The sequence below is a fragment of the Aedes aegypti genome, unplaced genomic scaffold (assembly GCF_002204515.2).
Source record: "Aedes aegypti strain LVP_AGWG unplaced genomic scaffold, AaegL5.0 Primary Assembly AGWG_AaegL5_hic_scaff_489_PBJ_arrow, whole genome shotgun sequence".
NCBI classification, from domain to species: domain Eukaryota; kingdom Metazoa; phylum Arthropoda; class Insecta; order Diptera; family Culicidae; genus Aedes; species Aedes aegypti.
In genome coordinates, this window is record NW_018736161.1 from 19,886 (window position 1) to 47,370 (window position 27,485).

The 27,485-nt window shown below is 41.3% G+C and overlaps 1 pseudogene across 1 annotated transcript; it reads right to left on the minus strand.

Moving 5' to 3' along the window:
* Nucleotides 1–280: 280 nt before the first annotated feature.
* On the minus strand, nucleotides 281–27,485 carry LOC110681159 (annotated as a pseudogene). Its single transcript, XR_002503113.1, has 5 exons — nucleotides 27,245–27,485; nucleotides 26,472–26,574; nucleotides 11,951–13,991; nucleotides 1,362–1,516; nucleotides 281–1,304 (listed from the first exon to the last, which is right to left on the minus strand). The product of XR_002503113.1 is annotated as a transitional endoplasmic reticulum ATPase TER94-like (transcript).

Sequence of the window (27,485 nt, forward strand, 5' to 3'; positions counted from 1 at the left end):
CACACTGCTCTTTGAGGGCAACCGGTACTTCCACTGCATCATCTATTCATCTAAATTTTTACACTGGAGATTCGCTTTGACCTCGTCGCCAAGTACTTCTTGTGCTGGTTGTTTATAGACTGCGCCCTTTTGCTCAGCATCTTCCTTTAAGACTAGGATCATTTCACCAATCCTAGTTCGCCTTATGCTCCGCACTTCTGCGCCCAATGGCGATAAGGGACTGTCCATTCGAATATCTTCGAAAGGCTTTCTCAACATGCATTGACTAGTTCAATATCCATACATTTTAAATCTATTTTATTATCTTTTTTTTCTTGTTTTCATATTTAATCACCTTACAGTTCCAAACTCTCTGACCAATAGTCGCTACTATACCTAGAGCTAATGCGCATCCTAAGTAAGAATAGAGTGTGGTTCCTAAATAGAAATAATCAATGACGCTTTGGCGTCGAATTCGGAAAAGAGATCTTCCAACGATATCTCCCCAGTATATCCACGACAGTCCACCAAAGCATCAATGTGTTCAGAACAGGTTCACCTCCCCCTGCTGCTCGATGATTGGATAATATGTGTTCAAATTATGCTAAAGTACTATATCATTGAACGAGTTTGTTTAAAAGGAAAACTGTAGGTAGTCGGGGAGAAAAATACGCATTGAGGTGAAGTAAAACTTAAAATTTTTGTAAGTAGAGTTCAACAAAGGGGTGGGATTGTTATTTAATGATCCAATAAATATAAACAGGATAGATTAGACAGAAAGACAAGGACTTCTCTACTTGATCAACCATATCGTTTCTCTTCCTCAGCTAGGTCTTGCTTAAGTTTTACTGTTTTGATAAAAAAGATAACTTCCCTTACGGTAAATATTCGTATTTTAAGAAAGATTAGAATTTTTCAATCTGGTTGTATGCAATCATTTATAACGGATGGCCCTCTGTCGCCCATGTAAGATTGGCGTTCCATTTTGCTGGCCGATTCCAGCCGGGTAATGGAAATGAGGGCAGAGCTAGAGAGTGTACAAGTCAATAGTTGATCGACCTCCGCGGGTTGTTTGCTTGTGTGTGTTGTGTTTTATGTTATTTTGATGGATATCTGATCTGCTGCTAGCAATTGGGAATGGGCGCGTTACGGATGGACATTCTCGCTCATTTGATATTCTACGGATCAAAAATTGCTGTCTAACGCAAATGGCGAATGCAGCAGTCTAACTATAGAGATCGTCATCCCCGTTGTCGGCTGGATTGCTCGTCGGTTGACTTGATCCCTGTCCCTGTGAGCTGGAACCACTCTGACCGCCTGGGAATCTGTTGACCGGGAAAATAATCGTTAATCGTAGTAAATCGAGGCATAGTGGAATTTACCTGAAGTTGCTTCCAAATCCACGGGACTGCTGTAGCGTTTGCGCAAACATTTCGTACTTGCGAATATCGTTATCGGACACCGACCGACGGGCAAACTTCATTGCCTCTTCGAAGTGCGCCCGGGTGATGTTCGGCACTGGATCATCCTCGTCCATCTGTGGAAAGAAACAAACAAAAATATAGAATAAACTATATTACAGATGAATAAGCAGATATTCCATATAGTTTTAGAAACTCCAAGAACTTCTCAATCTTCCATAAATGATATATATTTCTTTCGTCATATCGCATCACTGTTCCAGAATATTCAGAAATTTGACTAAATTGAAGGGCTGGCAGCGACTAAATGTCTCAAAAATAGGAACTATAGAGACTTCATGCATGAAAAAGAGACTAGGGCCGTGTTCACCAAAGTGCTTCTCAGAGTGTACACGTGTTTGGCTAGACGACATTATGTGAGAATCCTGTCTAAGTTTTCCGTGAAAATCATATCTATAATCTTGTGAAAATCCCGCCCAAGGTTTTCTAAAACAAATGTCTGCCTAATGTTTGTGCGAACACTTCCCAGGTATTCTGAACCCTTTCAGAACTTATGCACCATTTACAGGGCTGGTAGCAGTCAGACAGCAAAATAATAGTGACTTTAGTGACTAAAATGAATGAAAAAGTGACCAAATAGTGACTAAAAAGTGACTTCAAAACTTTGAGCATTTGTCAAAAAAATAATGACAAATTGTAAAAATACGTTCTGCATGTAAATTAACCAATCTACATATTGTATGAAATTAAGAATGTAGGGGACTGCATATATTTGGGATATTTCTTAACAGCTCTCTGTCCGGAATAAGACTTGATTGCGAATGGTTAAAAAACGTGGTACATTGAGGATTTCACACCTAATTTTTTACGAGTCGAATACGCTTGACAGGGACTTCTATTTCGAATATCTGATTTTAGTTGGTAGACAACTCGTAGTTTATCAAATCCACAATCAAGCTTTATTCACTGTTCATGAAGAACATAGGTAGCTGAAATTCGTTGAAGATTTTTCACATGTCTTAGAGATACAAAACAAATCACTTGGTGCATATTTGGACAAATTTGTGCAATAATTCGAGGAAAAATACCACAAAAGTCTTTAAAAAATGGAAAATTTGCAGAAGATTGTGTAGAAATTTCTGGTAGAATCCAAAATTAATTCTCAGGATAAATCTTCGGCAGAATTTCTGAGAAATTAAACCTTTCCTTGCCCCTAAAAATTAAATCTAGAACGCCATTGACTTTTTTATGAACTTAAGGAAAACCTAATTAGTTCAGTATTGTGCATTAGTTAATAGAAAATGATGCCTCGCGCACTTAAAATATTTACATTTCAACTGAACGTTTCAATAAATCGCGATTAAGTAGATGAAAAAACCGAATTTAGTACTATACCATTTAATTCCACTAGAGTTTGTATCCTTTGACAGATACGCGTATTTCGACCTCAACTGTAAGGCCGTCTTCAGTGTCGTGCATTAGACTCGACTCGAGAAGTCGAGTCTAGTACACGACACTGAAGACGGCCTTACAGTTGAGGTCGAAATACGCGTATCTGTCAAAGGATACAAACTCTAGTGGAATTAAATGGTATAGTACTAAATTCGGTTTTTTCATCTACTTATAGGTATTCTACTAAACAGCTCGAAGATTTATTATCATCAAATCGCGATTGTTAATAATAATTATAGCACTCAGTGACGACTTGTTACCTCATGTTTTACCTGTTCTTCCAACCTAAAATTTACTAATTCTGAACTTCTGGCTTACCTTCCGAAGGAGTTATGTTGAGGTTCTTGCAGAAGATAGGTTTATGATTCCTAATTTAGTCGAAACGTTTCGATGGGTTTTCGGCTTTGAGTCTATACAGATCATAAACGGAAACTGAAAGCCGAAATTTCATAGAAACATAACCTCCTGTTTGACTTTGAAAAGTTAATCCAGCTCTTAGTTTCTTTATCGTCAGATCACGAAAATAGTGACTTTAGTGACCATTTTTCTGAAAAAAAGTGACTTTAGTTACTTTTCGTTGCAAATAGTGACTTTTTAGTGACCAGGTCGAAAAAAGTGACCAAGTCACTAAAAAGTGACTCACTACCAGCCCTGCATTTAAGCTGTTTGGCTACAATCTTTATTCAAACTTGATAAAAATTTCGTTTTTTTTGTATCAAATAGTTAAGGAAGTTGAGATTTGTTTGTACATAATCCACGTTAAATTAACTCAATCATTTTAAATATATTTTTGCGATTCTTTCATGTATTCAAATGAATAAAGAACAATCGGAATAAATAATGTACCTAATGGATCTTTAGAATAAAATATTGCTTGAAATTGGATTTCAAGTTTAAAAAATTATCCTAACTAATTGTCAATTATTGGCTTATTACCCTACACGGCAAAGCGGATCTATTCAAATCTGAGTTGTTTCAACGCAAAACCGTATTTGCGTCCAATAACCCAAATTTGGTTAAATTTTCAAGGCCTCCATTAGGTACTTTGCCTTTGAAGCCATAAGAAAAATTTACTCAAATTTGATTTGATTCAACGCAAGATTGAGTTCATTCAATCCAAGCTTGAGAATAATGCATTTACCCAAATTTGGCTTATTGGGCCAAACTACCCTCATGGAGTAGGCGCAGCTCTCTCTATTTTTGTCAACATTGGTGGGGAAGAGAGAAAATACGGAGAGATGTTGGGTTGAGAGAATAATCGATATACTTAATTTAGGGGAAACTCAAAAGTTAGGTAAACTGTTTTTTTTCGTGTAATAATCTAACTTTAGGATGGTAAAGCATTCAACGTGCCAGATATGAGAAAAGTCTTGATTATTGTATTGTAATAATTCCTTAAATATATGCTGACATGAAATCATAAATCAAGCGTGTTCTAAATAAAGGCGCAAGTCGCATGTCCAATTTTCTTCATCGATTCTCTCTTCTGTGAATAAAGGCAACAAGATGCAAGTTTGTCAGCCTTTTTTTCACCTTAGGACGCAATATTGCATCGCTGCTTAGCGTCCTGAAATGAAAACAATGCAAACAAACCCGCATCTTGTTACCTTTATTCAACGAAGAGAGGATCGATGAAGAGAAATCGATCATGCGACTTACGCTCTTCTTCTAGAACACGCTTGAAATGAGATATCAAAAATTTTATGGATATTTTACTTAAGAGTCACTCGAAAAATGTTTGAAAGGACTGCGAAATGGAAAGAGTGTGATGAAAGATGGTACAAATCTCACTTATCATTTTTTCTACAGGCGAAATATATTACAAATAGATTGGAACTAAGTCAAGGGAACTTCTTGAAAATTTAAAATCCGTGAACTGCCGTGAATCGCAAGTCAGTCCCATCTTTAAAAAGTAGACATTTAGAAAATGGGGTGGGAAGTTTCCAAACTCGTTTTTCATACGAATATTCAAAAAATTCCAGAGGACTGGAAGGTGTTCAAATCCTAATGAAACTTTCACAATTTGGTTTTCACTACGATATCTTTCTGAGAAAAATGTATATAAAAAAATCAGAATCAGATTCATTTTTGTGTTACACAATGCGGAAATCTGTAGTGGGACGGGTTGGTGGTCTAATGGCTACCGCTTCTGCTTCATATGCAGAAGGTCATGGGTTCAATCCCAGGCCCGTCTCTTTCCTCGTACTTTGTTTTTGTATATTTCACTTGCTTCTATCTTCCATTCTTCTCAATCTATCACACTTACACCCTATCCGTTCATAGCAAAACGCTACCCAAGTAACCACAAGCATTATACTATTGCATTAATTTGGTCGAAAGTCAACATTTTTTGCATTGATAATGTTATCATGCATTTATTCAATAACTGTCAAGCAATGATGCATTTGATTAACATTGTAAATGCTTTGTAGCATTATTTTAATATAGCATTATGCTAAGCGTTTAGAGTGAATATACAGTTATGCTGTCATACAAGATTACATAACCTCATTAAACGCACTCGAATATGTAATAAATAAGTAAGACGAACGAGCACGTTCGCACTCGCTCATTACGTTTTGTGGGATATGGAAGAATAATGAAATGACTTTCTTTCATCTCGAACCCCCATTTCATGATCTATGGATATATGTATTCATTCAAAATTGTTGTATTTTATCTATGAGACTCTTTTATTCATAAAGAGCGAGAGGAAATGTCGATCAATTTCTCTCCCCTGAAATCTGTTTAATGCGCTAGGGCTTTGTTTAGTGAGTTACGTTCTGTTATTTCTTCTACGAGAAAGAATGGTGATTCTTTCTATTGATGTTTCATTTGGTGAGGAAAGGAAATCAATCGCCGAAGAGAATTCTTTCTATTCGTAATAACTGGGCGAATAGTAATGTTAACACACACAGTGGCTTCGTTAATAAGGAACTTTTATCTTACCTTATCACATCAGCAGCTTTAGCACAGGACACCAACGCGCCAGGCATCCAGTACATCCATCATCCTAGTTGTGGATTTGAATCCTGATTCCAACAAAAAAATCATTGGTATGGTAAAGAAATCCAAAGGTAGTCAATGGATTCATTGTTTTGTTTATTTTTAACGCAAGCCCTAAACATACATTATTTTAAGCTAATATACATCATGAACCCTAAATATACAAACATAAATGCTTTAGTAGGGTTTGTGCATTAAAACTGCTTTACCGAGTATTGCATTAATTTGGTTGTTGTGGGGCCCTTTCCCACTTTAATTATGCTTTATAAAGCTCTTAAAGGTTATGTTACTTTAAAACAAAATCTGATAGCACACTATAGAGCAAACATGGTGGTTCGAATGCTATTGAAGTAAGAGACCTTCACTACAAATATAATAAAAATCGATTGAGATTTATAAAAATTTATGTCTGTTTGTTGTTTTTCGACGTGAATATTGTAATTTCTGGTCAACCTTTCGTTGCATGAAACCAAATAAAGATAAAAGCTTTTTTAATATTTTATGTAAGGGAATTTCTAGGCCTATCATAAGGATGCTTTGATTTTTATTAGTTTTTGCATAAGTGCTTGGACACAATTTTTGGCCCATAGTGGGGCAAAATTTCGAATCAGGGTGGCAAAAGTTCGACCCATGTATAAACTCATGGAAAAATTTGCAAATTGCCTTAAATCCATATATTATCTTCAAATTCAGCGAAATTTGCCTGATCGTGTGAAAAATGGAACCAAAATTTTACACTTTTACTTAGTTTAGCGAAAAACTGCTGTATATAACAATTAACCCTGTTTTGAGCAATTTTGTGATGAAAATTCAGTGTGTATTTTTTGGCAAATATGAGTTTACCGCAGGTATAAACTATGCCTGTCATAAAAATATCAATATTTTGTGTTTGAGCCAGCGAACTTTTGCCCCACCGGTGGGAAAAGAGCGACTTTGATAAATTTTTAGTTACCAGGTCGGAAAAGTGACTCACTACCAGCCCTGCGTTTGGCATAAAGGTTATTTCACAATATGGCGTTTGGCATAAAATACAAATATTTTTAGTTTAGGTATGCCATTAAACAGCTCGAACATTTATTATTATAAAATATAGGAAATTATAAAAATAAATAGTGCATCTTAAAAGAACAGGTGGTGTTCAGCTTGAGCTTGAGCTTGATTGGCCGCCCGTGGTTGCTACTCCAGTATCGCCAGATCAGCTGCACTTACACAAGGAACCAACCAGATGACTGCTTGGGATTAACAGGCACCCTCAGTGTATAAGTGCTGGTGGTCTTCTATTTTTAGGCAACAATGGTGCCTGCCACGTCAGAATGCAGACCAATGAGGGGAAGGGGAAGGAATTGATGATGCATTCATCTGGCTCCCACGGTTGACCGTATATACCACTGCGTCAACGCCAGTTCATGCGGGAAGGGTGAAAGGGTGGGGTAATTTTTATGGCTTGCTGGTTTGGTTAGCAGACTGCCTATGTATCAGGCGTAAAGGAAGGCATGCTATAATGATGAACGAATGGAAGCGTAGGGAAACGGTATATTTCTGTCCGTCTCGGGTTCTAGCAAATGCTATGAACTGTGATAGATACATCAACTGTGATTTAATAAGAGTGGTAGATAGAAGCAAGTGAAAGATACAACTACAAAGTACGAGGAAAGGGACGGGCCTGGGATTGAACCCATGACCTTCTGCTTATGAAGCAGAAGCGGTAGCCATTAGACCACCAACTCTTGAAAGAACAGGTTGTGTTCAAAAGGAAAAATCATCTATGGCAAAAATTTCCGAAGGACAGAAGGAAAAATTATCAATGAAAATGTTAGTAGGGGGATTAGGGGCATAATGAACATACGGGGCGAAATGGACACCCTCTCAATATCTGATAATACACATATTTCATCAAAAGTTCATTCACTACATGAAATCTGTAATGCATTTGAAATGCTTGACGGTAAAAAAAAAATATTTTTTGCTTCAATTGTTCTTTAAAATTTGACTTAAAATTTTTCTCAGTTACAAATTGGCATATAAGCAAGACCGTGGAAGAATCTATTTTTTGAGCAAAGTAACGAACCCAGAAAGGTTCTTTTTAGCTACTATGATTGAGGGAGAGTCCTTTTGCATATCGGAATGATTGACAGTCATTGAATATGTTGGAATAACTAAATTTCATACAGGTGTTCATTTCGCCCGATACCTTTTTACCAGCCTTGTTTTCGACCCAATTTTCTATCTCGCTTTTCTGACATATGATATGATTTTTATCACTATGAATGAATGTGGCACGTCGTACTAACATCAAACTTGAAAACTAGCCGGGGGTAAATTAAAAACATTGGCATTTAAGGGTCTTAAAACGAACATTTGCTTAACGTGTCCATTATGCCCCTAATTCCCCTACATACAGTGGGATTCCGTTTTTGGCAACAAAGTTAAAATTTTCAGTTGCCAAAAACGGAACCGTGCCAAAATCGGAACCCATATTTCAAATTTTATTTTTCAACTTTTAATTTTGAAAACATCATTACTATGTTAATACATCATTTTTATGGAATCATAGAGCGTTGAAGTCTTCGAAGCCTTTTTCCGAAGGGTTATACTATGCTATGAATCTATAGCCCCGTCATGTAAAATCTGGCAAACGTTTTTGTAGTGGCGTTTATACGCCTCAACGTCTTCAATTATTTTTAGAAGCTTTATGTATAATTTTTGTATAAGAGGGCCTTGTAAAACCAATAATCGCATAAGTGACTTTTATTGAAGAACTGGACATTTTCTTAAAACTATGAAAGAACACGAAACAAATATTTTTGTTTTCTTTTAAAGAAGTATTTACGAAACAAAAGCGCTGGGTATTGCAAAACGGCATGAGCTTTTTTTCCTAGTTAAATGAACATTTGAAATCAGTTTAACTTTTGGACTTTAGCGAATTTTTTTTAAATATACGGTAAGTTTAGAATTGCTCATTCAATATATGTTTCTGATAAAGTAAAGCATTTTATAATGAATGGTTGACTGCATCAAAAGAGCAAACATAAACATGCGATAATGCCTAAATGTGACTTGTTATTTTGTAGAATTCAATTTTTACTTGAAATAATTTTTAATTAAGCTTTATGTATGTTTTCCATCTACCTTATGAAATCAACTGAAATTTACAGGATCCTGTTATAAAACCTGAAGAACCTTAAAGGAATCTTCAGGTTCTCATAAGAAATCTACAGAAAAAAACGCTTGAGCTCTGAAGCATCTTGCCAAGCATCCGTAGGATCTTGCATAGAGTTCTCAGGATCTTACTAAGGCTTTTGCTGCTTGGAATACCGCTGCGATGTTGCTGAAAATTCTCAAGTCTCCAATGAAAAAATTAAAAGTTTATTATAAGACTACCACTTCTTCTTCTTCTTCTTTCTGGCGTTACGTCCCAACTGGGACAAAGCCTGCTTCTCAGCTTAGTGTTCTTATGAGCACTTCTACAGTTATTAAATGAGAGCTTTCTTTGCCGATTGACCATTTTTGCATGTGTATATCGTGTGGCAGGTACGAAGATACTCTATGCCCTGGGAATCGAAAAAATTTCCATTACGAAAAGATCCTCGACCAGCGGGATTCGAACCCACGACCCTCAGCATGGTCATGCTGAATAGCTGCGCGTTTACCGCTACGGCTATCTGGGCCCCCTACCACTAGCACACCTCAAATTCCTCTGGGACCTTTTCAAAATCTCCAAGCTTTCGCCGGAAATAATAAAAAATACTACTAGGAATTCACATTATCCCGCTTTTACAGGACGCCTTAGAGTTTATTAGGAATGACAAGATTTTGGACATAATTCTCCATAACCAATTATACCCTCTAAGGATCCCTCAAGAAGCCCTCAGTGTCCACTCGGAATCTGTAGATATCCTCATGAATTCGTTAAAATTTCTGAGAAGTCCCACAAGAACCAAGAATCATTTAAGGATTCTTCAGAGTACAGTTAGGAAACTCATGGACTCAGCTCGTAAGGAACATTTTGATGATGTTGAGGGCCCGTACCGTTGATTAACAATCTTGTACAGAATTCTGGATCGTCTCTTAACAAATCTAACGCCTTACAGAGTCTATAGAAAAGAGGGAACGTAGCTATAAATAGTTGACGCAGAAAGACCAATATCACAGACAAAAAGTAAAAACATTCTCAGTCGTATTTATCGCACGCTTCAATGATATTATCGAAAATAAATGGTAGTTTGGACTATCCGCATTTGTCATGTTATTTAATGAAATTTATTTAAAGGTATGATACACGATATTTTGCTGTACATATTTATATCTATTATTGCGGTGTGTTTTTACATGCGCAATGTATGTAAATCCATAATAATAAAGACAGTGAGCTAACAAGATAAGACAACATTTATGATTGTTACTGTGTGTGAGTCATAGATTTTTTGTTGCTCTTATGTCGGTGCTGGTGCTTTGTTCAAACAAGCTGTTCCAAATCTGAAGAACAGTGTTTTTTATTGTATCACCTACTGGCAGACTCAAGTGGGCTGGTCACTCAATTAGAATGCCTAAGAAAAGAGATTGGTCTTTAGTTGAGATACTGGTGGAGATTATTGGCCTCATAAAACGTTGCCAATGCATGACCAATGACCATTCTGAAGTAAATAAGCGCGTACGCGAGTCCTTAGTAGTTGGTGAGATTTGGGGAAATATCGACGAAAATAGAGTTCTGAAATGTTATCAGTGTGAAGTTAACATGCTATTCAAATGACTAAAGCAACAGACACGATAATATTTACAAAAATTTACAAATTTTAATGATATTGAAAAATGTTGCCAAAAACGGATCCATTTTGTTGCCAAAATCGGGGGGTGTCAAAATCGGAGCATGCCAAAAACGGAACCCCCACTGTACTATTGAAATGAAAATGGTAGTACAGTCAACTCTCCCTTACTTGATATTTCCTCTAACTGCTAACCACTACACGCAAAAAATTGTGCGGTAAAATTACCATTTTAGGGGGTTAACTTAAGCGCTCGCACCGGCAATTTTCAGCAGACCAGAAATGCGCTTGATTTTACCATGTCTGTAGTCGAAATCAGATTGATAGATTATTTCTGTCAAATGTGCCAACAATGTGTTGGGATGTACTGTAAACATAGTAAATTGATCTGAAAATCTATGGTAGTTTCAAGAATGGGCGTAGTCAGCTAAAATAGTAATTTTTACAACAGAATTTTTTCCCGTGTGGAACAACGTAATTAGAAAGAACAGCCTATGATCAAAAAGAAAGGATAACCGGAGATGGAAATGTTAGCAATTATAATGCCAAAAACATAGCAGCGTTGTCAGATCTCCAAATTGCGATAATAGGAAATCGGGTAGTACCTATCCTCAAAAACTTGCTCAACTCAGTTTTCGATAATTATGCTAAACGATCGTTATGCTAAATTATTATATGCCTAACGGTTTTATGCCAAATGGCCTACTTCAGCCGTTGTGACTTTTCGATATCTTTATCTCTCAAAACATAAAAACATGATGTAATCGTTATGTCACGGCCCCACATAATTGTCTATTTGGATGATAATCGAACAGTGTTGCCATCTAGAGCCAGAACATGAAAAAGTAAATTGTCAATGGCCATTTTGGAGAGCTCTCCAACTATATTTCAACTTTGACAAATTTCTAGGATATCTAATTTCTATTCCTCCTATGAGCCATTTTACGAAGCTGATCAATTGATCGACATTGGTAAACATTGGCTTTGCAAGACTCTCTTGAGCCCCAATTCAACTCGATTTCGCTCACCAATACCACTATCAGGAAAAGCTAACACCAATCTTTCTGATAGTGGTGTTAGTTTGCATGGGCGGGCTAAAAAGGGCTCAACAGCAACGTTTCTAAAAAAAGGCTCAAGACCTCTTGGGCCCTTTTCAAATGTTTTGTCCAAAAATACACATTGATCTAGCACCTCAGAATCACGAGATAATATTCATTTTAGGTGATTTCATACTTATGATGGGTAGTGTATATAATGAAACATGTAGAGCATGGGATAAACATGCAAATAGCAGCAACCAGTCGTAAAAAGAGATAGAAGTGTACTTACATCCATCGCTGAGCTCTGTCCTTCGGTGCGCTCCCGCTTCCCGGCGAATTTCGGCTTCAATTGCCTGACGGATGGCCAACTTGCAGGCACGTTGGCAAATTTCAGTCAAATCGGCACCGGAGAATCCCTGAGTCACCTTGGCCACGTACGTCAAGTCAACATCGCCGGCCACCGGACTCTTGCGCAAGTTCGCCTTCAGGATAGCCTCACGGGACTTGTCGTCCGGCAGCGGAATGTAGATCAACTGATCGAGACGACCCGGACGCAAGATGGCCGGATCGATAATGTCCGGACGATTGGTGGCACCGATGATAAAGACGTTCTTCTTGGCACCCATACCGTCCATTTCAGTCAGAATTTGGTTGATGACACGATCAGCGGCACCACCAGCATCTCCCACGTTTCCACCTCGCGATTTGGCGATACTGTCCAACTCATCGAAGAACAACACGCAAGGCGAAGCCGAACGTGCCTTGTCGAAGATGTCACGAACGTTGGCCTCGGACTCACCGAACCACATGGTCAACAGTTCGGGTCCCTTAACCGAGATGAAATTAGCTTGGCACTCGTTGGCAATGGCCTTGGCCAGCAGGGTCTTACCACAACCGGGTGGTCCGTAGAAAAGCACACCACGCGACGGCTGCATGCCAAACTTCAAGAACTTGTCCGGATGCTCCACTGGATATTGAACCAATTCTTGCAGCTCACGCTTGACGTTCTCCAGACCTCCGATGTCGTGCCAGGTGGTGTTCGGAACTTCGACGACAGTTTCACGCAAAGCAGACGGGCTCGATTTGGTCATAGCGTAACGGAAGTTCTCCATCGAAACGGCCAACGAGTTCAACACTTCAGCATCGATCTGGTCATCCTCCAAATCGATCAAATCCATCTTTTCACGAATCTGCTGCAGAGCGGCTTCCGAGCACAGGGATGCCAAATCAGCACCAACATGACCGTGCGATTCGGCGGCAATCTGTTCCAGATCTACGTCATCAGCCAATTTCATGTTTTTGGAGTGAATTCTCAGCACTTCCAGTCGTCCCGGTGGCGTCCGGAATTCCGATGTCAATTTCACGATCGAAACGTCCAAAACGACGCAAAGCAGGGTCAATCGAGTTGGGTCGATTAGTGGCCGCCATCACAATCACATGCGAACTCTTCTTCATGCCATCCATAAGCGTCAACAGCTGCGACACGATACGACGTTCCACCTCACCGTGGGTCTTCTCACGTTTTGGAGCAATGGCATCCAATTCGTCGATGAAGATAATAGCCGGAGATTTCTTTTCAGCTTCCTCAAAGGCCTTACGCAGATTGGATTCCGATTCTCCGGCCAATTTGGACATAATTTCCGGACCGTTGATCAGGAAGAAGAAAGCGCCCGTTTCGTTGGCAACGGCACGAGCGATCAAGGTCTTACCTGTTCCAGGTGGACCGTACATAAGAATACCTCTTGGAGGTTTCACACCGATCGCCTTGAACAGCGATGGATGTCTCAACGGAAAGCTCAACCATTTCCTTGATTTGGGCTAACTGCTTGCGGCAGCCACCGATATCATCATAACCAACCGCATTCAGCGCTTCCTCTTCCTCTTCGCGCTTGATCGGATCGCCCTCACAGTGGATAACCGTTTCCGGGGGCCACAATACAGTATGGCGACGGATCAGCTCCGACCACCTTGAATTCAACGGCACGCATTCCTCCGCGCACGATAAACGTGTCATCGCTGTGGATGGGCCGGTAAGCTTCCAGGAAGTACGGACGCAGATACACATCGAACAGATTACCGGTCAGACCCTCAACGGTGTCGTCGATGGCAAGATGTGCACTCGCTTGCCATACTTGACATCAGGGCAAGACTGAATGGACACGACATCCCCCAGGCGCACACGCAGATTGTTGCGCACCACGCGGTTCATGCGGATCTTCTCGTCCGGCAGTTGTCGTCAGACAGGACGAATGCAAAACCGTTTCCTTGCGGCGTTTGCCCTTCAGCAGGACGGTGTCTCCACGGAACAGCTGCAATTCGTCCATCTTCGCCTGTTGGTAAAAAAGACAAGACATTGTGAAGTTAGATTAGTAATTTGCAAGTCTAGATTCTTGTTTTGTTCGTTTTTAGGTGCATTAAAAATATTTGAATGATTGAGATAGTAGGTAGTGTGTGGTCTGTCGATTCCATTACATAGGGTGAACGATGAAATCCAAGGTCAATCGTGTTTGGTTCGCGTTGTGCGAGTGCGAAAAGATGTTCGCATCGATAAAAATCCACATGTTCGATCTGTGTGTTTAAAATTATGGATCGATCCACGAACGTCATAATCAATTTGTTGTGATTTTCTTGCAAACTTCGTGTGTGTTACAAATTTAATTCTTAAGTTTTGTTTTATGGACTGATTTTTCTAGTTTTCAGCTTTGAATAAAATGAAATAAACTAATCATGGGCTTCCCAATGTATGCATTTGCGGCGCTCATTTGTTTGTGAAAAAAACATTGAACTGAACTTGTGACAAGCAGAGGTGCCTCGAATCCATATTTTGGGGCGCCATGTGGTTTTCTTGTTTTGCAAATCTGTAAGTGAAACACACGACCTTGACGTATGGATTTTTTTTCAGTGCGTGTTCAGCAGTCGAGGACGGATCGCCAACTGATGAGCTTGTTTCATGTTTATAACACATTTTCTTAGTGTCAACGTTACGTTTATGTAACTTTCAAACAAACTTTGGATGATTCGTCAATACAAGTGTCGACATAAACCCTTTTTCCTGTTTTATATAGTTTTTAATATACATATACCGTAAAGTGCCCTAATTCCGCGCATTTCATACAAAATTATTATATATGGAAATACACATTAATATTGCAGCAACTTTTGTTGCCATTTGGTGCTACTTTGATTTAGAATAAGTTTGAATCACAAAGAAAAGCAAATAAAGCATTTTTTTCGCGGTGTAAAAAATAATCAGTGGAGGCGCGTCTAAGTAGACGCCATTTTTCTAATTTCCTTCAGCGCTCGTGCTAAGACTGTAGGGGCACAAACAAACGCGATTTCTTTATTGAAAAATGTTTTATTTTTTCTGCAATATTCTATGGAAACTACTTGCTACAGATATGTTTCGTGATGCTTCTATGAAATCTTATCAAATATTGGCATAATTATTGAGATTTATTCCCAAACAGTTGCTTAGCCTCTTGCCCAGCAACTCCTATCCCTACCTTCCTCGCAGGTACTGGCCGGGGTACGAGTAACCTTAGGGAAGATCGAGTAATCAACCCCCGGTGGGAACTTTGGTCGTATGCTGACAGGGAAGGGGGGGGGGGTTGCTTTTGCAAACCTTGAGCGTCTGTACTCCATGTTAGGAGCGGCTCACAACAGCGTCTGTTCCCCATGTCAGGGGCGGCTGATCATCGTCGAGTGCCAGAGAAGGACTCTAAGCTAAACTGCGCACTATGGTCCTCCGAACATTTAGGGGAATGGTCCTCCGGAAATCTAGGGGGTTGGTGTCAGGCCCTGTAAGCCAGCCGTAAAAAAATCAAGCAACGAATAATTTAACGAGAGAATACGAACCGGGGACAATCGGCAAAGACCACAGCGACGTAAAGGGACTAGCGATTGGAAGCTCGGTATGTGGAACTGTAAAATCTCTCAACTTCATCGGGGAGCACACGCATACTCGCCAACGTGCTGAAGGACCGCGGATTCGGCATCGTAGCGTTGCAGGAAGTGTGTTGGAAGGGATCAATGGTGCGAACGTTCAGAGGTAACCATACCATCTACCAGAGCTGCGGCAATACACTTGAGCTGGGAACAGCTTTTATATTGATGGGTGATATGCAGAGGCGCATGATCGGGGTGGGTGGCCGATCAATGAGAGAATGTGCAAGTTGAGGATCAAAGGCCGGTTCTTCAACTTCAGCATAATAAACGTGCACAGCCCTCACTCCGGAAGCACTGATGATGATAAAGACGCTTTTTACGCGCATCTCGAACACGAGTACGACAGCTGCCCAAGCCACGACGTCAAAATCATTATAGGAGATCTAAACGCTCAGGTTGGTCAGGAGGAGGAATTCAGACGACGATTGGAATATTGACGAACGAAACGGCCTACGACTAATTGATTTTGCCGCCTCCAAGAATATGGCCATTCGTAGCACCTACTTCCAGCACAGCCTTCCATACCGTACACCTGAAGATCACCACAGCAGACAAAACTCTCCGTGCGTTAAACAACGTACGGTACCGACGGCCGCCTCGGTATGACCTAGAGCGGCTCAAGCAACCGGATGTCGCAGCGGCATACGCGTAGCAAACTCGAGGCTGCATTACCGGAAGAGGGTGAGCTGGACGAAGCCCCTCTTGAGGACTGCTGGAGAACAGTAAAAGCAGCCAACAACGATGCAGCTGAAGAGCAACGTCGGGTTCGTGGACGGAGTCGACTGAACGATTGGTTCGACGAGGTTTTGAAGGAGAAGAATGCAGCGCGGGCGGTCATGCTGCAGCAAGGGACCCGGCAGAACGTGGAAACGCTATAAACGGAAACGGCAACAGCAGACCCGCCTCTTTCGGGAGAAAAAACGCCGCCTGGAGGAGACGGAGTGCGAGGAGATGGAACAGCTGTGCCGGTCTAGGAAACGCGTTGGTTCTATCAGAAGCTCAACGCATCCCGCAACGGCTTCGTGCCGCGAGCCGAGATGTGCAGGGATAAGGATGGGCACGAGCGTGAGATGATCGAAAGGTGGAAGCAGCACTTCGACGAGCACCTGAATGGTGCTGCACAGGCAATGAAGGACGGGACAACGGAGGAAATGCCTTCGTCAGTACTGCGGGAAGATGGAAACCAAACAGCCCCCACTTTGAGGGAGGTTAAGGATGCCATTCACAAGCTCAAGAACAATAAAGCTGCTGGTAAGGATGGTATCGGAGCTGAACTCATAAAGATGGGTCCGGAAAGGCTGGCCATTTGTCTGCACCGGCTGATAGGCACAATCTGGGAAACAGAACAGTTACCGGAGAAGAGGAAGGAAGGGGTAATCTGCCCCATCTACAAGAAAGGCGACAAGTTAGATTGTGAGAACTTTCGAGCGATCACCATTCTAAATGTGGCCTACTAAGTATTATCCCAGATCATCTTCCGTCGTCTGTCACCTGTAGTAAACGAGTTCGTGGGAAGTTATCAAGCCAGCTTCGTTGACGGCTGATCGACAATGGACCAGATATTTACTGTACGGCAAATCCTCCAAAAATGTCGTGAATACCAGGTCCCTACGTCACCTTTTCATCGATTTCAAGGCGGCATACGACAGTATCGACCGCGTAGAGCTATGGAAAATCATGGACGAGAACAGCTTTCCCGGGAAGCTCACGACGATGGAAGGTGTGTAAAATTGTGTGAAGGTTTCAGGCGAACACTCCAGTTCGTTTGATCCTACCGGGGACTACGACAAGGTGATGGACTTTCGTGCATGTTGTTCAATATTGCGCTAGAAGGTGTTATGCGGAGAGCCGGGCTTAACAGCAGGGGTACGATTTTTACGAGATCCAGTCAATTTGTTTGCTTCGCGGATGATATGGACATCATCGGCCGAACATTTGAAAAGGTGGCAGACCTGTACACCCGCCTGAAACGCGAGGCAGCAAAAGTTGGACTGGTGGTGAATGCGGCCAAGACAAAGTACATGCTAGCTAGTGGGGCCGAGTGCGACAGGGCTCGCCTAGGTAGCAGTGTTACGATAGACGGGGATACGTTCGAGGTGGTCGACGAGTTCGTCTACCTTGGATCCTTGCTGACGGCTGACAATAACGTTAGCCGTGAAATACGGAGGCGCATCATCAGTAGAAGTCGGGCCTACTATGGCCTCCAGAAGAAGCTGCGGTCAAAAAAGATTCCCGCCCGCACCAAATGTACCATGTACAAAACGCTCATAAGGCCGGTGGTCCTCTACGGGCATGGAACGTGGACGTGCTCGAGGAGGACCTGCAAGCATTTGGAGTCTTCGAACGTCGGGGTGCTTAGGGACGATCTTCCGGCGGTGTGCAGGAGAACGGTGTGTGGCGGCGAAGGATGAACCACGAGCTCGCCCAACTCTACGGCGAACCCAGTATCCAGAAGGTGGCTAAGCTGGAAGGATACGATGGGCAGGGCATGTTGCAAGAATGCCGGAATGCAACCCTGCAAAGATGGTATTCGCTTCGGGATCCGGTTGGTACAAGAAAGCGTGGAGCGGAGCGAGCTAGGTGGGCGGATCAAGTGCGCATCGATTTGGCGAGCGTGGGGCAGAACCGAGGATGGAGAGATGCGGCCACGAACCGAGCATTGTGGCATGAAATTGTTGATTCAGTGTTATCTGTGTAGATGTTAACTATATAAATGAATGCATGCAAGTTTGTATGTCAATTTGTTTGTCTAATTTGCCACAGAATTTAAACTTTATGTGTTATAACAATACTTATCAACAAAGTTTATACTACTTTCGATGCGGAAAAGTTAGTTTTCGGTGCTTTGAAAAAAGTATTGTATTTTCCCATATAGAGAACGAAGAATTTAGTATTGGAGACAACAAGCATGTTGAAAAAATCGGTTTAATCTAAATTTAATCAGAAAGTTTCAACCAAATGTTATCTAAAATGAATGTTTAAATCCTATTTTGCATGTTTGGTGGATCGGACCATAAAAAATATGTTAAATTATACTTTTAAATTTATGTAAACATCAACAAAACCAGTGTTTTATGCAACTTTGGCGACCTGTAGCTAAAAATTGTGACGTGCTGGAACCAGTCTTCAAAATTGCTTTTGCATTTCGTTGCTTTGATGTATAAAAACAAGGAGAAAGAGAATGCACGATCCTTATTTTCCAATCCAACAAGGCTTTGATTTGCTCCAATCATTTCGGTGAAAATACTGCATCATTTATTTGAATCATTTGTGGCTCCTTCGACTTAGCGCACAAGGCTGCAGGAGGATGACAACATTGTTGGCAGGCTTAGCAACCAAGAATGTTTTCTTTTCATTACAAGGTCAAAAAGTGCTTGTCAGTACCTATCCAGTTGATGAATCGGCGCAATGTATTTCTTCTGATTCCATAAAACTGGGTGCCAAACCAAAGCAATTTAAATTATTGACCAGTCTGATCTGCAATGTTTTTAAACATATACAGCGGGGATTCGCTGGTTGTAACACGACTGCCTTCCATCAAGCAAATCCGACCCGTTAGTTGGAGCGACTAACAGCTGGTGAAAATGTTCCAGACTAACGCATCTGGAGCGCAAATCCTCACGAAATATGTGCGTACATACACATTTGTTCTATATAGGGATACTTCAATAAGCCGGTACTCAGACCTCAAATCAGTTTGACATCTTTTCTTGGCATTCGAGTGCATTTAAGTTGGATTTTTTTTTCCAACCAACGAACATCCAATCATCGTGGACCCCAGCGAGCGAATTCCCGCTATAAATTGCCTCTTGCCAATAGTAAATATGTTTCTGAGTTATGTGATGAGCTAATACTGCAGTACTAGCAGAATACTGACGACATAAATGATCTCAACTAGCGAAAATATAACTGAACTTTTACATCAAACTGTCTTTTTTTTTCGTAGAAAGAGCTAATCTTTAAACGAATGATATTACTCATATAAATTATAAGTTTATTCCCATGGTAAGTACTTTAGACTACAACACTTTTATTTATTTACGTATACTGTTTACATTGCCCTTTAGATAGGTTTGAGATAGGTTTCAAGAAGTTCCAATTGAAAGCTCGCTGAAAACCGCATTTTTGAAAGGGATTGTTTTTATGCTTATAGAAGGCTATCAATCCGAGGTCTAGGAGTATGCAGTTGCGGTGAAATGATTTGAATCAATGATGCATTATTTTTGATCAAGTGAGCACAGGAGCAATTGAATTGAAAAGGCGCGAATCCTACGCGAAGCATGATAATTTCAAAGCATTCAAAATATGTGTGCAGCAATGATGATCTTTGAAGACTGGCTGGAACATTTCTAAGAATGGCATCAGATTCAGCAATCCCTAATCTACTAGAGACACATAATTTAATCCTTGAGACACGCAAACATGTCATTTTTTGTTACGCTGTGTTATAACATAAAACATATTTTTACGATTTTTGAGATTTTGTCACACTTTTTGGTTTAAACTCAAATTTGGGGTATATTTTGTTTTCCGTATCGCTTTTGAAGTTTCAGATAGGAACAACCCCAACCCCATTAAACATTTGACAGTTCAACAGCCGACTAAATTGGTTGAAAATCGGTCGATTGTTGCACCGACGCTTATGGAAGATAAACACAGGGATCAACCGAATATCACCCAATTTAATAGGGTGGGCCGACGCAATCCTACTAAATAGGTGGATAAATCGGGTCTACCCCGTTTGGCATAATGCCGTTTGACATACAGTCATTTGGCATAATAGTCGTTAGGCATAACAGTCGTTTGGCATAATGGTCGTTTGGCATAATTTGAAAAAGGAAGATACTGCAGTGGTACAGTAATATGCCGTACCATAAGATATATCTATACGTATACGTGACATCGAAGCAACCTGTAGTTTAGGACCAATCGTTTATCTGAACACAGTAACCTGGGCTTCTTTGACATCTTTTACCTTTTATCATTCTCAAACTAACCTCTGAATAAACCACACGTTTTAATTAAACGAGCTCTGCGTTCATTAATAAAAGGTTATGGGCACCTCTACGAAAGAAGCTGTATGTGGTATTCCACAATTCGACGGTGGTGCAGGATTCCAGCATTGGAGCTTCCGGGTCAAGATGTTTTTGGACTCTGTCGGCGTTCTGAATACGTTAACTCAAGACACACCGGAAGCTGCTGTGGAGAAGAAGAAGTTTGAAGGATCAGATCGAAAGGCCAAGAATCACATCGTCAGCTTTCTTGCAAACAAATGCCTGGCGATCGTGTGCGAAAAGAAATCGGCTAGAGAAATGTGGAAGGCTCTTGAAAATTCTTTTGCGAAGCGGTCGATTAGCACTCAAAACCTGGTAAGGAAGCAGCTCAACCGTTTGAAGATCCGAGACGGTGATTCGATGAGGGCGCATTTACTGGCTTTTGACGATTTGATCAGGCAATTGAAGACCGCTGGCGCAAAGATTGAAGAAGCTGATCTGGTCATTTCGCTGTTTCAAACGCTCCCGACACGTACGACCCTTTGGTAACGGCACTTGAAAACATTCCTGAGGAAGAGCTGGAGTTTGGAAGCTGTGAAGCAACGCTTACAAGCGGAAGAGCTCAAATGGACCGAACGTCACGAGGACTCAGGTGAGGTGAAGTTGGCAGCGTTCTCCGGAGACAAGCACCGGAAGCCGATTTCGAAGCCAATGAAGTTTCAAGGCAAGTGTCACAAATGCGGTCAACGGGGCCATATGAAGAAGGACTGTCGACAGAAAACTAGTGAAGCTAATTCGGCAGACCTACGATCCCAGCGGACCGCGGTAGTTTCGTCGCAAGTCGCAAGAATGAAAATTCGAAGCGGAAAAGTGGTCTTCAAACTCGATTCAGGAGCAAGCGACCATCTCGTAAATGAAGCAGAAATATTTTCAGAAACTCGCAAGCTGAAGACACCCATCGAGATTCAAGTGGCCAAAGACGGTGAAGCGCTGGTGGCCAAGTTCACTGGGACTATCGCCGGAAGCAGCAACAAGAGAACACCGTTGATCATGAAGGATGTGCTCTATATTCCCGAATTACGAGACAACCTGATGTCTGTGAAGAAACTGGTGAAGGCCGGTGTTGTGCTGATCTTCTGCGGTTCCGAAGCGATTCTGAAGAAAGCGATGAGTTATTGCTACTGCGAATTTGCGAGGTAATCTGTACGAGATTGAGGTGGACATTCCAGTGGCATCGGGCAAATTTATGTCAAACTGAAGCGACCAATTTGTGGCATCGAAGGCTCGGACATCTCAGTCAACAAGGAATGAAAGCGATCGTAAGTAACAACCTTGCTGATGGCGCTAATTTCAAGGCAGACAAGCTGCCATTCTGCGACGCGTGTGTGCAGGGTAAACTTTGTCGTGAACCATCAACGGAACCCGTCCACGATCTTTCAAAGCCACTGGAAAGAATCCATTCAGACGGTCTGCGGGCCGATCGAGCCAACTGCGTGGGACAGATCGAAGTATTTTGTTTCCTTCATGATGATCACACCCACTTTGCTATGGTGTTCTGATGAAGAGAAAGTCGGAGGTGTTCGTTCGATTCCGTGAGTACGAGGCGATGGTGACAGCGCAATTCAATCTGAAGATTTCCAGGATGGACAATTGACCAAGGCCGTGAGTATCTGTCAAACAATCAGAAACAGTTCTATTGCAGAAAGGGATCCAGGTCGAAACCGACTGTGCATACACGCCTCAGCAAAACCGGCGTCGCTGAGAGGTTCACCGAACCATAGTTGAAAAAGTCCGCACAATGCTGATAGATTCGCATGTTCCAAAAACGATGTGGTCAGAAGCTGTCCGTACTGCCGTTTATCTGGTGAATCGAAGCCCTTACCGTCGCCAAGAAGTCTGATCCGGCTGAGTGCTGGTACAATGAAAGGCCAAGTTTGGAAAAACTCCGTGTTTTTGGTTGTAAGGCGTTTTGCTGGATACCTAACCAGCATAGAAAGAAATTGGATGCCAAGAGTACCGAAGTCGTCATGGTTGGATATGCTCCCAATAAGGCAATCCATGAGACAGCTGCGATCAGCTGGTTTTTTTGTTTACCATGTGCTTTTGACGTTTCGCGATCGGAGTGACTTTCGATTACAAGGAAAATGTGAAGCTCCGATAACACTCGCATGATTTGTTTACTCTTTCATTTCGGTTGCATTCACACTTTTATTTGTCAGTCCCATTCACGAAAAGTCCTCATGGGATAGCCTTATGGCTATCGTTTGTGGGACAGGAAGTCTGGACGAATCGTACTCGCTCGAGATGTCAAGTTTAATGGAAACTTTTTTCCCGTACGAAAAGAACCGCGAAGTGCATGACAAGGATCCACTAGTCGTTGTACCGTATGAGCATGAAGAGACTGTTACTAAGATCAACTGTTAGTAGACGAACGCTATGAGGGTACTCCTGATCCTGGTGTTGATCCTTGTGATGAAAGGCAGCCTGACGATGCATCACTGTTACGTGCTGGTTCTCCGATTGCTGACGACGAGGAAATTTTCCGAGGCGAATCCAAACCGGGGCGCTCCCTTCGCAAATAGAACAACTCGAGTTCCAATGGACAAGCGACGTTGAGGCGCAGCGAACGGGCGAGCGCAGGCTCCCCGGTAAGTTGTTGAACTTTTTTACCGGTTACAGAGCAACTTCTGTTGCGTTCGTATTCCACAGTGTTACAGTGCTACAGCGATATCGAGAAACGGGAGATCGAACCAAATGGCTGGAGGCTATCGATGACGAACTGAGATCCATGGAGGCAAACGGTGTGTGGAAGCTGGCGTCCTGCCCGCGTGGATTGTGAAGCCCTAAAAACCAAATGGGTATTCCGCGTAAAGGAAAATGAAGATGGTCAAGCTGCTCGTTATAAGGCCCGATTAGTAGCGAAGGGCTACCTGCAACGTCATGGCGTGGATTTTGAGGAGACTTATGCGCCAGTTGCAAAGCTAGCCACTATCAGGACGGTGTTAGCAGTAGGCGTCTACAAGCGTTTCCATTTTCACCAGATGGACGTGAAAACTGCGTTCCTACATGGAGATCTCAAGGAGGATACATACATGGAAATCCCTGCCGGTGTCAAGGCTCCACCGAACATGGCATGCAAGCTGATGAAGTCACTGTATGGATTGAAGCAATCACCACGTTGCTGGAATGAAAAATTCAACAGTCAACTAATCAAGCTTGGTTTCTGCCGATCTTGTCACGACTATTGCCTGTATATTCGTAGCGAAGATGATGATGAGCTGTGCATCGTACTGTACGTTGACGACCTACTAATCATGGGGAGGAAATTGGAGTCCATCGTTCGTTTGAAGAAGCAACTTTCAACTGTTTTTCGTATGACTGATTGTGGAGAAGCTCGGCATTTCCTGTGTATGAAGATTGCGTACGACCGGCAAACAGGAGTTCTTCAGCTTTCGCAGCAGGCGCATGTGGAAAAGGTTGTAAACAATTTCGGAATGGCAGAATGCAATCCCGTCAAGTCACCATGGAAAAGGACTGCAACTACAACGAGAGGGGACACCTACAAGAGAACTCTACCGGGAGCTGTTAGGCAGTCTAATGTATATCATGTTGAGCGTTCGCCCGGATATCTGCTTTCCAGTAGGGTAGCTGGGACGATATCAACAACATCCAACAGAAGCTCACTGGCAAAGTTTGAAGAGAGTCGTTCGAAACCTAAAAGGAAGTTCAAATACTGTACTGACGTTCCAGCGCACTGATGCTCCGCCCCTGATTGGATATGCCGATGCCGACTGGACGGCTGACAGCGAGGACAGGAAGTCTGTTTCCGGATATACCTTCAAGGTCTTTGGATCGACAGTGTCATGGTGCAGCAAAAAACAAAGTACCGTGGCCATTTCCTCAAGTGAATCCGAGTACGTCGCTTTGAGTGTCGCTACTGCTGAAGCTCTTTGGCTGGCTGGAGTTCTTGAGGGCATGAAGATGAAGAATCCAGAAATACCTGTGACGATATTTGAGGACAACCGAGGCTGTATCGGGATGGCTAACAACTTGGAGACCAAACGATCAAAACATATCGATGTTAAACACCATTTCATCAGGGATCATATTGCTGAAGGACGAATCCAAGTAAAAGCCGTTGGTACTCAAGATCAATTAGCCGATATATTTACGAAGTCCCTGGATCCTGGCAGATTTCAAGAATTGCGACGGAAACTAGGGCTAAACGATTGAGAGGGGATGACATCGAAGCAACCTGCTAGTTTAGACCAATCGTTTATCTGAACACAGTAACCTGGGCTTCTTTGACATCTTTTACTTTTTATCATTCTCAAACTAACCTCTGAATAAACCACACGTTTTAATTAAACAAGCTCTGCGTTCATTATTAAAAATACGTCATAAAATTTCATGTTTCTTTTTTTTAAATGACATGGAATAACTTAGGCGTTGGATATATTTTTGTTTGACATGCGCCATAATATCCCGGACTCAATGACCCCGGAAGTCATGTATGATGCAATTCCAAAAGAGCATTATTGGATATTGGTTTCCTTGAAAAATGAATTAGAAGTATGTCCTATCTTTAACTGACAACGGAATGTACGATCGTGAGCAGTTTATGCACACCCCTTTGCTTAATGGAAGGAATTTGATCAAATTCGATGTTTTTCACAATTATGCCAAACGATCGTTATGCCAAATGGCATTATGCCAAACGACTGTATGCCAAACGGCATTATGCCAAACTTGGTAGACCCGGATAAATCGGTATTTTAAGTAAATTCCAAGCAAGTTGACCTACTAAACATCAGATTTCCTCGGTCACCTGATTTAATCTAGCGATTAGTCAGTTGATTGCTGTGTTAAACTTCCATAAGCGTCGGTGCAACAATTGGGTTGTTTAGTGAAGACAAATTCACAGTTTGCTACAGCTAGATCGAAAGAGCACATTTTTCTAAATATAACACGATTTTATTGCACTTCAATATTTTAATGTTTATATTATAAATGATTAAAAAACATTTCAATCCGTCGACTCAACGACATTTCAATTTACATAATGACAGTTCGTCCCGAAGTAAAGTTTGCCGAGGGGTGATACAAAAGTGATTTCCATACTAATTTCAAACTTGTTTTAAAAATAGTTCCAGGTAACGGAAAATTGTGAAACTTTGGATTCTTGTTCCATTTTTAACGTAGATTCAGAATATGTAGGATAATGGATACCCCTAAACAAGCCAATTTTGAACTATTATTTTGAGCGATTTCACCTGGTGCTTAATTTTTAGCCGGTATTGTGAAAATTTTCAAATCTAGTGATAATGAAACTGAGTATTTTTGTAGTTCACTGCCAAAATTTCATGCCGATTGCTCATATGGAAAGAAAGTTATAGCATGCCAAAGCTGAGCGTTTTGTATGAAAATCGGCTTTCACTACTATTATTTTGAACACAACTGTATCTGTAGGGCAATTTGGCCACGTCAGGCCCATTATGACTAAGTTATGAACTGCTAAAGATTTCATCAGTTATATTAGATGAGAAAAAAACAGTGCAGTAGCTCACGTTTTCTATACATTTTTGAGATAGTTTTTAATACTTGATGTTCTTCAGTTTAAAAAATAACAGATTAATTAATTTATTGGTGGCGTTTAACTAAGAAGATCAAACTTTTCCATGGTCCATTCAAAGTTGCATATGCATAAGAAAAGCAACTAGTTTAAAAAATAGAAAGTGGCAATACAAGTGTTTTGTTTTTTTTCATACAAGCTGTTTGGAAGCAAACATAAAACAAGCCAATATTCTATAAATTATATTGTTTTCGGTTGAACGTATAAATCACACTGTTGGAAAGCTCAATCATCCTTACCTGGGACAGCGAAATGACCGAGTTGTCATCGTTGCCGGCTTCGTCCACGATCAAACGGTTCGGGCGCTCCTTCCGCTTCAGAATCGCGGTCGCCAAATCCTCACTGCAAACAGAAGAACATGAAACGAGAAATGAGACGATGAAAGGCCAATTACAAAAGGAGGTAAACAAGGTAGGAAGAGTGCAAAATGCAACACAACATAAAATGTAAGTCATTAGCCTTTTGACGTTATGCTGCAGCATTTTCCTTTGTTTGACAGGGAGGACAAGAAAATCTCCGTCTCACCAATACGAAAAGGGGGTAGGAAAATTTTCAGGTTAGATTTCACCAGTAATACTTTTTCGCAGATTTTCATTGATGAATAAGCTATTTAAACTCGCTTAACAATGTTTACGCTAATGCCTTCCGGGGTTTATCTCGTCTTTATGTAATTCATGCAGAATGTTCGGTATTTTGTTGTTTCAGGTAAATATTGGTCGGCATAAAAACAAAATGGTAAGCGACAGCAGACGTCGAATGATTTGGAACATTCTAGATAAAAATCAATAAATTACTCCAAGATTTCGTCAAGCATTTCATCACTATCTTGTGAAATCATAATTTCAAATCGTCTTCCTGAAACTTCATCAATTTCCTCGTCATCAGCAGTTCGCTACTTCTGATTCAGACGAGTCCGCTTTGGACACATCATGACAAGCGAAAATTGAAGCAAATGGAGCCATCATTGCTCGAGAAAAGAAAATCATCACCCCCTCACGAAATCGGTACTCACTTCTTTCCTTCGGCCATGGTATCCGGAACTAGATCGCTACTTCGAGTATCACTTGGCGAATCTGAACTTGATCCTGTTCAGCTGCTAAATCAATCGTCACAAAGGGATTTTCTTTCCGTTTTCGCTGATGAGCTTTCTTTTCTTCACCCGTCGAAAAACTTGCTGATGAGAAAAAACGACCGAACAAACGATGACTCTTCCAACTAGTCTGAAACTCAACTGACGGACGACGAAGACGAAG